Here is a 12,816-nt window from a genome sequence, read left to right on the forward strand (position 1 = left end):
TCTACTGATGCATATCTCTTTTTTGCATCTAGTATAGACAAGTTCAGAGGTGGCCATGGCCAAACTTTCTTAATGTAAGAGCCTCAGAGAATAAACATCAGATGTTTAAGAGCCACAAGACATGAACGTCAGATGTGAAAGAGCCGCATGTGGCTCCCAAGCCACAATTTGGCTACTCCTAGTCTAATTTAATGAAGTCTATATCTGATCTCCTTTGCTCCTTCTTTAAAAATATCACAGTCAGCTTCTACACGGGAACATAAAACTGCAACCTCTCCTTGGAAATACAGCAAGAGGAAGAATAGAATCTACCCAAACCAACCCTGTGCTGCCACCACCTCTACCTGTCCCCTTTCCCTCTGTAGCACAGAGGAGAATGAGGTCATGGCACACCTGCCATGGCATAGCCCTTTCCTTTTGCTTTCCTGGTCTCAGCAGAGCAATGTTGTAAAGGTATATCAACGTTCAGCTGGAAAAAGAAAAAACTCGTGAAAGGCCCAATAAGGGGAGGGGATGCAGAGCTTAGCTCACCCCATCCCTGTATTGGTTGCAGTGCAGGGGGGGTTTTGTAGCAGGAACTCCTTTGCATATTAGGCCACAGATCCCTGATGTAGCCAATCCTCCTGGAGCTTACAGTAAGCCCTGTACTAGGAGCTAGGGTTGCCAAGTCCTCTGCTCCAGTTTTCCCTCCCAAATTTCTAAAGCATCCAGGAAAACCCTAGAATTGTCCCAGAAACGCCTAGAGCCAGTGTGATGACATCACTTCCGGGTGACATCATCGCACCGGTGATGTTGGGGGAGGTTCCCCCCACTGGCACAATGTGGGCCGGCAAGTTGGGAACCTCCCAGGCGGGGGAACCGCCGCCTGGACCGGGGGCTTGGCAGCCCTACTAAGAGCCCTGTTAGCTCTTGGAGGATTGGCTACATCAGGGGGGCATGGCCTAATATGCAAAGAAGTTCCTGCTTCAAAGAAAGCCCTGGGCCTGCAGGTGAAACACCCATGTGGTTGCTCTGCCTGCAGCCATCCTGCCGTTTCACCACTGATTCAGATCAAGAGAGGCTTTCTTGTGACCCAGCCCCGTATATACAACAGTACTCTACCCTAACTGTTTTGTCTCCAGCCCTCAATGGTTAGACTTGGGCTGCACAACTGAAACAGTTAGGTGGGCCATAAGGGATCGTGACTGGAGTTCCATGAGAGCATCTGGTTCCAGTATGGCCTACATTAATTATGGTGTGTGTGTGGAGAACACTACCTCCTAGCTTTTCCCTGGGATGAGAGATGACAATCTGACCCACCACCAACCTGAGGAAATTTTTCCCTTGCATCCCAGTACCTTGGGATGCAATTCCTGGGGTGCTGCAGACAAATGTCTTGTGCTTTCAAGTGCCTTAGGATAAATTTCTTCATTGCACTAAAAGCAGTTGCAAATGGAAGTGCTTGGAATAAAATTGGGAAATGTCTGGGGGTGTCAGAATGCCAGATCTCAATTGGGAAACAGTGTTCTACTCTCCACCCCATCCCCACTTCTTATTCCAACCTAGTTGGAGGTGGCTAGAAAGAGGGTTTAATGGGCAGGGGGTTAATGTCTCAGTGCTGCATAACACACCTCTACTAAGCTACATGAATCTTGTGGGCCATATATAGTGCCCCTCAAGACTGGGTGATCATTCCTTTTTCTCCTTCTGATTCCATTTTAAGTATTCATCTTACTTCTATTTTCCTTGAATGTACATCAGAGGAAAGAGGGCCAATACTTTACCAAAGAGCTCATTAAACCAATCCACCATATCTTGGTCCACCACAGTTCCTTTGGTAGGTGGCACCTTTGGTTTTTCTCTTGAATCCCTTGTAAGTAGGTATCGCTTGATCTGTGACATGTAGACAGTGTTCTGTGTCTGTGGAAAGAGATTGGTATCTCTGTATGGATGTGCTTTCTGTCCTCCAGCCAGCTGGACCCATTTAGATTCCCAATGGATAATAATCCCCTTCAGGGCTTTCTTTCTGGATAAAGAGGTGCTGGAACTCTCGAGAGACAAATGAAAGAGGAACATACAGGTGCCCCTCATGAACTTTTAAACATATTTTGAGAATTTTATTTCCACATAATGGTTCCAGAACGCCATTCTGCTGCTTTCCCCCAGGAAAAAAACCCTGATCACCGTCCCTTTTACAGATGTTAGCTATAGCCAGTGTCACACTAGAATCAACTGTGTAATACCTTTTATTAGGACAAACACAAATAACATAAAGCAATGTTCAAGCCCCTGATTTTTCCAGAACTCTACGTCAGGCTGGATATTTTTTTGTATGGGGAGCGGAGAAAATAGATTTTTAGGTCATGATCTTAAGACCTCCTTGTAAACATTGTGTGTGGAATGTTGAGCAAGTATGATGAAGAGTCAGAATGGTAATTGGAAGAAAAGGCAAAAAAACTGTTTTAAGACGATGACCTGAGAGATATCGTCCCCACACACACTTTTAGCATCCAGTCTAATTAAGAGTTTTGGAGAACAGAAGCTGCACACTGGTTTATGTTATTTTAGTTGATCCTAATAAAAAGTGCGATGTGGCTTCTGTTTATGGGTTTTGTTTTGAACCAGTGTGGCCACCTGCAATACCAGTTTAGGAGGTCTCTGCGATTATGCAAACAGAAAATCAAATCCAACTTTATAAACTATTGGTGTCACTTCATCTTGTGGTTAAAAAAAAAAAGCTGATGATTCATGCATTTTACAGTCCCACCCCTAACTAGAAAGGGTTCAGGATGACAACCAAGTCCTATGCTGATGTGTCCCCGAGTTGCAATGGTGTATATTGACAATACACTGGCGTATCCAGAAATAAACCAACGGCAAGTTGCACCAGTGCCAAATCAGCATAAGAGCAACACCAGCACAGAACAGGGCAGCATCAGAGATATGCTGTGGGTGAAGTTGGACTCAATCTGCTTCCTAATCTTCCCCAGCCCTTAACACCAAGTACCAGCATACGGTCACATCAGCAAAAATCCTTGTGTAGATCATAGAAGTTCATTCTAGCAAAACCCAAAGTGTTCCTGCACCTCTCTCCCTGCCCACAAGTCCAAGCACAGCTTAGGATGGTGACTAAGTAGCAGTCTCAGTTCTCCAGAGCACACAGTCTCTCCCTCAGCCCCATATAAACCCTAAAAGAGACACACAGCAGGCACTAGGGTACTTCTCTGACCTATGCTGTGCACTCTTAGAGCACAGAGCCTCTCATTTGTGGTCAGAAATGCACTCTAGGTCACTTAACAGGAAATAAAGAGCACTTGGAACCACAGAGGGAGCAGTGGAGCAGGAAAACAAACATTGTGGCTGCATTTACCTAGCACTGTTCTGCTCAGAACCCTTACAGGTATTCCATCCTAGGACACAAACACCAAAGGGAAGGCCCTGCTCCTCCGACAGGGATGCAGGGACAATGCACTCCTCACAGGTAAGCAGGGAAGTCCTAGAGACACTCAGAATGCCATCATTGCTGCCAGATCAATTCAAATTATGAATTTTTAAATATATCAACTGGTTTTTAAATAATGTTTAAAGTTCTTACTGTTAAATCTAATGTTTTATTTATTATTGTATATTGTACGAAATGTTGTTAGCCGCCCTGAGCCTGCCTAGGCGGGGAGGGCGGGATACAAATAAAATTTTACTTACTTACTTTTACTCCAGGACAGTGATCTTTTTCATAGAATCATAGAGTTGGAAGGGACCTCCAGGGTCATCTACTCCAACCCCCTGCACAATGTAGGAAACTCACAAATACATCCCCCTAAATTCACAGGATCTTCATTGCTGTCAGATGGCCATCTAGCCTCTGTTTAAAAACCTCCAAAGCAAGGAGAGCTCACCACTTCCTGAGGAAGCCTGTTCCACTGAAGAACTGCTCTAACGGTCAGGAAGTTCTTCCTAACGTTGAGCCGGAAACTCTTTTGATTTAATTTCAACCCATTGGTTCTGGTCCTACCTTCTGGGGCAATAGAAAACAATTCGACGCCATCCTCTATATGACAGTCCTTCAAGTACTTGAAGATGGTGATCTTTCTTGTTGATTGAGTTGTGTACCACTGACACATTGGCAGAATGCAGGGCAACTGAGGGGCCCATCTCTTGCATTATTTTAGATTGTCACACCACCAATGACAACCAGTTCTGCTAGAATGCATAGCAGTTTTTGTGGTTCAATTGCATGCCATCACATTCACACCATGCAGAAATGTGTAGGTCACATAACTGCAAAGTTATTTTTAATACAAGCAACTTTTGTAGTGAAAGCATTGGTGGCAAGTCTTGAAGTCTTTCTGCTTGTACACCAAAGAAATCAGAATTCATCAATGGTTTTCTGGTGTATATTTGGTTGCTGTACTTGGACATGATTGCCCTCTTAGAGTCTAAATATAAAATTTGGGCATCTTTGCCAGAGTAATGAAGGAATATCTCTGTGTTAGCCTTTGTGCACCCACATTCTAACACATCCATGAAGCAATTCTTGCAGGTCTATTCATTTCCTACTCAGGTTTATTCAGTGGAGCTTACTATCAGGAAACTGTTCCTAGGATAGCACTGCCAATCTCCTTACACACTGTATAGAGGAACATACATAGCAGTGTCCTGCATTGGGTCAACTCACCTCAACAATTCAACAAATCCTCCTTCTATGGAGTTAAAGCAATAATGGGATTTAAGCATAGAATTCACACCAAAAACACAGAATATTTAAGGATATGTCAAGGTATGTTGAAATCAGAGAAAACTGTCTGAAGATGATTTACAAAGTAGTACATTATCTAAGTAAACATGATAGCATTGCCATGCTGCACATGAGCATTCTACCATATCTAGTTTGGCACTAAGAAGGGGAGGAAGCAGTAAAGAACCTGCTAGCTGGCTAGCAGTTGGCTGAATTTGTTCTGCTGTGTTCACAGGACTGGAGCACAGCCAGAAGCACACAGCAAAGGACTCTTGTCTTTCAGCTCTTAGCTTGAGTCTCAGAGCCTAGAGTTGGAAAGAAGTTTGGACTGGGGTGGAGAGGAGAGGAAGACCTGCTATGCATTCAGAAGCCTTTCCCCCACTACTCCTGTTCGTTTCTATTGCATTTTTTAAAACTGCAAGCTGCATTGAGTCCCCAGTGGGAAGAAAAGCCCCTTTGAATCCATTATTTGTATTGCCTCCAGTGATCTTGACACCCATAATAGCTGCTAGTAGTTAAGTGTGTGCAATGCTGGGAGTGAAGGAGGGGAGTACTGCCTTATACTGAGTCAGATTATTGGTCTGTCAAGGTCAGTCTCTGTTGACTGGCAGCCACTCTCCAGGGTATCAGGTGGCGGTCTTGCACATAACCTGTTACTGGGGCAGGCTGAGAAGCTAAAACAGCCCATCAGTTCCCAGACAAGAATAAAAACAACAGACCTTGGCTTGGTTTATGGGCATCTTGAAATTCAGAGATTGTCCACAATCTGCCTGTTGAGACAGAAACAGTTGTTATAGACCCTGGGGGGAAAGTCTTCAAACATTCTATAAAACACTCTGGGTGATGCATGAATGGATTGCTGTCATAGTTTTGACTGATAAATAACATCTGCCAGAGGGTATCTGGACAGGGCTTGGGGATTGCAGTGCAGAGGGAAAGGAAGGGGATGTGAGACTTTTCCAATGGATACTAATTACTAATGGATCTATTATGATTCCCTAATGCAGTCGGGAGGGGAGGGGTTTGAGATCTAATTGGTGACATTACTGGAGGTATTGTGGAGGCCTGGAAGACTAGGCTCCTTGGAGCAATAGGCAGACTTCCTGCTCAGTGTTCTCTCTTTCCTTCTAGCAGGAATCTGGCTCTGTGGTTTACTGTGTAGCTGGGAGAAGCAAAGAGACACTGGAGGTCTTGAACAAAGTTGACAGAAAACTGGAGCCAAATCTGACACAGCACACATGGTGATGGTGGTAGTGAAGAGATCTTACTTCTCACTCCACTTAGTGTCATTCCATCAATTATTTAGGCCAATTCAGCATTTAACAATTCCAGAGTCAAGCCCCAGATTGTTATTTGATTTGACTATTAGCTGTGATTTTGTATATCACGCGTGTGATTCTTTGGCAATAAAACCTCTCAGGTCTGTTCTGACTTACAGGCCAGTCTGTGAACAGATGAACCAGCAGAGATCTCCAAAGCACCCTCTGGTCCTTTTTTATGGGTAATTTCAGATTGCTTTCCTCTAATCTACAGTGACGAAGTCTTGCAATTTGGACCCCTGATACTTTTGTCTGTTGAATCATTGTTGAGAAAGGTAAGGGATAAATATAATCAACACTCCTTTGTTAGATGGGGACTTTCCAGGACCTCTCCAAGAGGTAATGGTCAGTTTATTGCCATAGAAGCCCTCTTTAATACTGATGCTGAACTTGTAGGAGATAACTTGGGTAGCATTATAAGCAGGTTGGCATGGCATTAGTCTATAGGTGCCATTTTCCAAAATGGCCAGCGGATCTTCCCACAATACCTGTCTCATGAACTAGAACAACTCCATCCATAAAATGTAATAAGAATTGGAATCTGATTTTGTAAAGTCACAAATACAGAAAGAAGCCACCATGAAAGGTCATGAATACAAAGAGTAGATTCTTATACAGTCAACAAAATAATCACATTGTGCAATTTCGTCACTCGGCAACAGATGCAGCTTTGAGATTTGTAGATTTCAATGGGAAAAGGCACTGTAAATTACATTGAATTCCAAAATGAAAAGGCTAGTCAACAGAAGAAAAAACCAGTGGCCCCATGAAAGAAAGCAAAGTTTCTTGGTTGTGCTTCCTGTTCATCAGTCATTAAGCATTTTAGGAAAACTTCAAGTCAAATCAGTATGAAGAGCATATGAAGTCCTCAGAAATAAACAGATGCTGCAAAAGCCAGAAGAGAACAACATGTAGTGATTGTCCAGTCTAACCTATCACCAACCACCTGGTGTATTATCAGAAACAGAAAACATCAGAGATCACAGGCTGAACATTCATAAGGACATGTCCACTTACAACACATGTTGATGTTGCCTTTATGTCTACAATTAAGTGGACAAAAAGCAGATATCTCATCAGGCTTGAAGACATATTTGAAAGTATGCTGCAGTACCGTACTTTGTGACAAGTAGCAGATTTCACTTCATTCATAATAGCTATACTGAAAAACTCCATTAAAGAATACAAAAACAAAGAAAGTCCTTGTGGAATCTGCTAGAATACGTATTGCAATTCAGCTTCAAAAAATGTTGGTTGTCCTAAATAATGCAGGTAGCTGCAGAGAGACAAAGGACAAGGAGTCATTGATGAATTCTGATTTCTTTGGTGTACAAGCAGAAAGACTTCATGACTTGCCACCAATGCTTTCACTACAAAAGTAGCTTGTATTAAAAATAACTTTATAAAGGACACAAACACAACTAAATATTTTTTTTAAAAAAACCCTAAAATAAAACACACTTAAAATATTAGCAGTCATTGGTCTTAAAGGTGCTTTCTTTGTATTTCTTCAGGGATCCAGGAAACTGGGCAAGGGAAGCTCTAGCTCTTACCTTCCTTCCCCAGGGGATAAGGAGGGGAAGGAGCCTCAGCCAACAGAAAGAAGAGAGGCTTGACTCAGTAGCTCTGCTGTGCAATTGAGAGAGTCTGGCAAAGCAAGCTCTGTCTCCATCCTGTCCTTCCCAAGGGAGGAGCCTCAGCCAATGGAGAAAATAGAGGTTTTGCTCTGTTTTGTAGCTCCTGTGCAACTGAGCAAGCCTTGCAAAGTAAGCTGTTATGCAGAAGGAAGCAAGAGAGAGAGAAGGAAGCAGACAAGAGCCAGTTGCTTGGGGGCCTGATAGGAACCCTCTGGGGGCCTGATTTGGCCCCCGGGCCGCATATTTGACACCCCTGCCCTAGTGGATGTTTGCCTGACAAGAGTGGGATGTCTAGAAACTGCTGGCAGTATTTGGAAGATTTGTGGAGATTTACAAAAGTCTTTCTGGAAAGGACAAATGTTTACATAGCCCCTGATGTTCCCAGTGCAGTGATTTCTCATGCTCTCATGATGAACCCTCATGCTCTCTAATGACCAGATGTGGGAGTAAATATGGTATATTACTTAGTCTTTGTTGCTATTTTTATTAGAAATGTAGAAAAGGGAGAGGTGTAAAACAATACCTATTTTACATTGGTAAATACCTTGTTACACCATTACTTTATATATAATATACAACAGTACCTAATATATAACTATTTTAAGCTAATGCTAATGTTTTTTAACTGTATATGTACCAGGATAACCACATCTTATGTGGGACTTATGATTCCAGTAGCCAATAAAAGATAACTGACACTGTGCAAAAAGGGCCTATATTTTTTTTATTTAAAACAATTTTATTGGTAACATATGGTAGCAAATCTGTATCTATATCATACAACTTAAAAAAGGAAAGATTACCTACCCCATATCTTACTTTTTCCCCCACCCCTCCCCCCGTTACTTGACCCCCGCCAGTGTTGTTTACTTAAAGAAAAACAAATATTAAAGGTACCCTTAACTATTAAAAAACCAAAAGTTATATTCTTGTTTTAAAAAACTTAATCATTATCAAAGATTGTCCAATGTCCTCTTATTTTCCACTCTTTTTCTATGTATCTTCTGAACTTCTTCCACTCCATCTTAAAAACTTCTAAATCATAGTCTCTTAATATTCTTGTTAATTTGTCCATTTCACTCCATGACATGACTTTTATAATCCAATCCCATTTCTCTGGTAAACGGTCAAAATAGGCCCCTTTTTTTTGTATACCACAAAAAGGGCCTATATTGACCTGTTTACATTCATTTTTAAACACTGAAAGCCTATGCGTTAACATAACATACTATATGCACAGTTCCACTTTTGGCAAGGATTTAAGTTTTGGGAGAAGAGTGCTCTGGGTGCTTCAGTTACTTGTCTCAAAAGATTTAGATATCCTTTCTCTGTTGGAACCCAGTAGATATAATAACAGAGCCATACTCAGTGTAAAACCAAATATCCCATGCATTTCCTCATGGATATTACTCCAATACTCTCTAAACTGTGTGCATTCCTACCTCGTATGCAAAAAAGATGCAACTTGGCTCATGCATCCCCAACAAAGATTATAGGTCTCCTAAAATGTTTTGCTTATATTCTGTTTTTCTTCTCAGTGGGAATCTAATGCAGTCTGCAATTTAAAAAAATACAATAGAAACACTGCTGCCCCTGCAGTGTCTTCAGCAGCAGAGTGCAAAAGGCATTACCTGGGATTCTTCTGCCCATGAAGTGAGGTCAGCTTTCTCTTGCTGTGTGCTCCAAGCACCAGCTCTCTTGGTTCACCTGCTTTTTAAAGCCTCCCAAAAGCATGCAAAAGGTGTGTCACACTTCTTGCAGTCATCTCCAAAATGACAGCACAACAGACAAATGACCAGGTGAGTATCAGCTCCAATAAGAGTTAAAATAAGTTGTAGAATGCCTCTCTGAAATAAAAGAACAGGGTAGCCTAACGATTGGCTAGTAGACAGTAAATTTGCAGCCAGGAATTGAAATGAAGTAGGGCATGACGTCTCCAGTGTTCTGAAATTTTTGTCGCTGGCCTCTTTCCTGATGGATAAAGGACAGAAAGCACTGGAAAAGGCTAAACATAAAATATTTGAAAGTGTAGTCATTATAAATTCACATTAGAAAGAAACCTGAAGGAAGATGGGCAGTTAATCTACTGGAAAGCCAGGACCCACCCCCCCCCCCAAAAAAAAAAAAAACACAGCAGGACATAAAGAAAGAGCAGAGAAATCTTGAGAGGAATATTGATGCCAGAAGCTGTTTTTATCCTCCTCGGGCCTGTTTTAGAGTAACCTCTGAACGCTGGCAGAGTGCAAATTCAACATTTCTTTTCCAAAATTGCACATCTTACACAAGTTACCTGCAGGGTGAGCTGTCATTTCACCACTAAAGCATGTTAGCTTAAAAAAAAAATCCACATAAATCTAGAAAAGCAGTTCCATTTCAGCTACTGAAATAGAAACCTGGGGTTAATACCTAGGATTCAGATCAGGTCTTCTAGGATGTAGGTTCAATAAACAAATAAAATGATCATTGCTGAAATGATTGGAGAGCTCAGAACAGAATGGACCATAAAAGGCAAAGAAGCCATAAGCCATTCAGACCCAATCAGCTGAGAAGATCACAGATAACTATGCAGTGCAGCTGTAAAACCTGCCCACTTGCTTGGATCTGGTCATTTCTTCCTGCACGCCAAAGGAATTTCTGCCCTTACTTGAGCAGAGAAGGAACTGATAAAGCATTCCTGCAAGCAGCGTCCAAAAGCAGGTAAAGCAAGAATATGCAGCACTTGCTGTCGTTCTTGCCAACTTCACAGAATGAGTTTCAGAGAGGGAATTTGCAGTGAGATGCCTAAGCAGCACTTGCAGGGAGACAGACTTTTCAGGTGTGAAGCAGACTGCATATACACATGTATGTGGCATAAAACAAACACAGTGTAAAGCATGTTTTGTTCTGGTCAGCTTCCAATATGGGAAGTCAGCCTACATTGACTGGAACAAAGGCCCTGCAGGAGGCAGTGGTTAGTTGCCTTCCCCATGTGTTCTAGTTTTGTAAAAATTCAGACATTGCTCCCCTCAAGAATCCTACACCCAGCCCTCACATAAAAGTACCTTTCCTTGGCTTTAGGCAAAGTGGGGGACAGGTATCACACTAATACACCTCCTCTCCCCTAGTGCTGCTCCCTTCTCAGCTGGGAGTCAGAGCTGGTCAGTCCTACTTGGCCTCCTTTCTCCAGCCCTTTTAAGGCCCTAGCCAGCCTTGGAGCATGCCCAGTGGCCTCCTTCTACCCAGAAGCCCTCTCGGGGTGTGACACAGTTTGGGAGGGACCAATAGCACTTCCCCACCCCCAGGGTGGAGTTTCCCAACAGCTGTTGGTTAGACAGCTGACAATCTGCAGGTGCCTGACTCTTAAAGGGCCAGCTGCCATTGATCAGTTGGCTGGTGTGGGTGTGTGGCTCTTTATAAGGTGCATCAATCACCCCACTGTGCCTGGTGGATACTGTCATGAGCCCTGATGAGGAGGAGCTGGAAGGGTTAACAGACCTAGAAGAGTTGCTCAGCTGAACAAACAGCAGCTGGCCCATCAATCACTCTCCAGGCACCAGTGTCAGCTGTTGACGATCAATCTCCTCCAAGCTCTCCTCCTCCCATCTCAAGAGTTCGAAGCAGGCTCTGGAAAGAACTTTCAGAGCAAAGACATGAGGCACGCCGATGCTTCAGATCTCTCAGCCCTGAGTTCTAGCAGAGTCACTGCCACCCAGGGAGCAGGCTGATTGAGACTCCCATATAGCTCCCACCCAGGACCTGGTAACCTTGTGGAAGCAAGGAGTCTATTCTAAGGCTTGCATCCATGCTCCTTCCTGATCCTGACCTGCTTGATTTCATTGGCACCCTGACCTTTTGGCTTTTGGACATTGACTTCTGATTCCGGTTTGTGATTCTGCATTGGTGACTTGGCTCCTGCTTGACTTCCTAGGCTTTGACCTTGGACTGGCTTTGGACTCCCGCCTGCCTGCACCCTGAGAATGTGACAGATACCAGGCTTGACCTAATTTGGTGGGGGGGGGGAGCATGAGGTTGTCTCCACCTCCCCATCTGCCTAAAGTTTGAAGGAAGGCTCCCTTGAGTGAGGAATGCAAACTGTAAATGTTATAGTTGGAAAGGTACTCCCTATTGAACTCAGTGGAAACATATTTCCTAATATCACTAGCTTTAATTCTGATGTTAAAGAACTAAATGTTTTTAAATAGCCAATGAACTGGATTAGTATTTGTTCTCCCCCGCCCCCACACACACACTATTCTTCTGGGTCACTTCAGTATTTTGGTTTGACTTGGTTTATAGGGTAAGTGGACATCCCCCCGCCCCCACTTTCACACAGCATTGTGGTGTATCCATGTTCTTTGTAGTCTTTTCTCTGCTTTTTTTGTGATATTTTGGGAAAGACTGGCCGAAAGGCAGGTGGCTGCCATGATCTTTCTCAGTTCCACCCACACCAGCACCATTTCCCCTTCCTCAGCCCCCAGGGCTCGCCTCTCCCACCTCATGCCCAAGAGCTGGGTTTTTTTCTTTCTTTTTAAAAATCAAGCTAAATCACTATAGTATTGTCACATTATAATGATCTGTTGAAACTATATACTGGTTCTCAGTTGTTGTTTTTTAAGTAAGCATCCCTTTTTGTTATGGAATTATAATGGGGAACATTCAGCTTTCACCTTTCTAATTATGTAACTCAAGAACATTTGAAGCAGGTCAAGCCTGTTCTCCTCAGATTGTCACAATGTGATGTCACCCCATGGGTCAGTAATTGCTCGGTGCTTGCTCGGGGGACCTTTACATTATCAAAGGAAATCAATCCCTCTGGTGTTTCTAGTGACTAAAAGATGAAGATAAAGATGCAGATTGTGGACTGCATCTTTTAAACAGTAGAAACACATAGGGATTGATTTCCTGTGAATATGGAGGGATGTGGTTTACGGAGGTCCAAACCTTATTTTGGGTTCAGAGCTTGGAAACTCTCCTCAATGTGTTTTGGCTGAATTCATAAATAAGGAAGGAATAAGGAATTGGGAACCAGCTTCCGCTTTCTGGCATTACAAGGTTTCCTCCCCCCCCCCCCAACCCCCGTCATTGCAATTCCTGCCACTACAGCTGAGGGGTTCTGGTCTGGGGTCAAGACAAAACAGAGAGGAGGCATTTCTTAGAAACCTTTCTG

General features: G+C 43.1%; 1 long non-coding RNA gene across 1 annotated transcript; it reads right to left on the reverse strand.

Annotated features, from left to right (window-relative positions):
- Positions 1-6,620: 6,620 nt before the first annotated feature.
- On the reverse strand, positions 6,621-10,816 carry LOC132580189 (uncharacterized). The gene is made up of 4 exons (XR_009556033.1): positions 10,712-10,816; positions 9,302-9,641; positions 7,051-7,309; positions 6,621-6,918 (listed from the first exon to the last, which is right to left on the reverse strand). It is a non-coding gene; the product is annotated as an uncharacterized LOC132580189 (long non-coding RNA).
- Positions 10,817-12,816: the final 2,000 nt, after the last annotated feature.

Source organism: Heteronotia binoei, chromosome 12, assembly GCF_032191835.1.
Source record: "Heteronotia binoei isolate CCM8104 ecotype False Entrance Well chromosome 12, APGP_CSIRO_Hbin_v1, whole genome shotgun sequence".
Classification (NCBI taxonomy): Eukaryota; Metazoa; Chordata; class Lepidosauria; order Squamata; family Gekkonidae; genus Heteronotia; species Heteronotia binoei.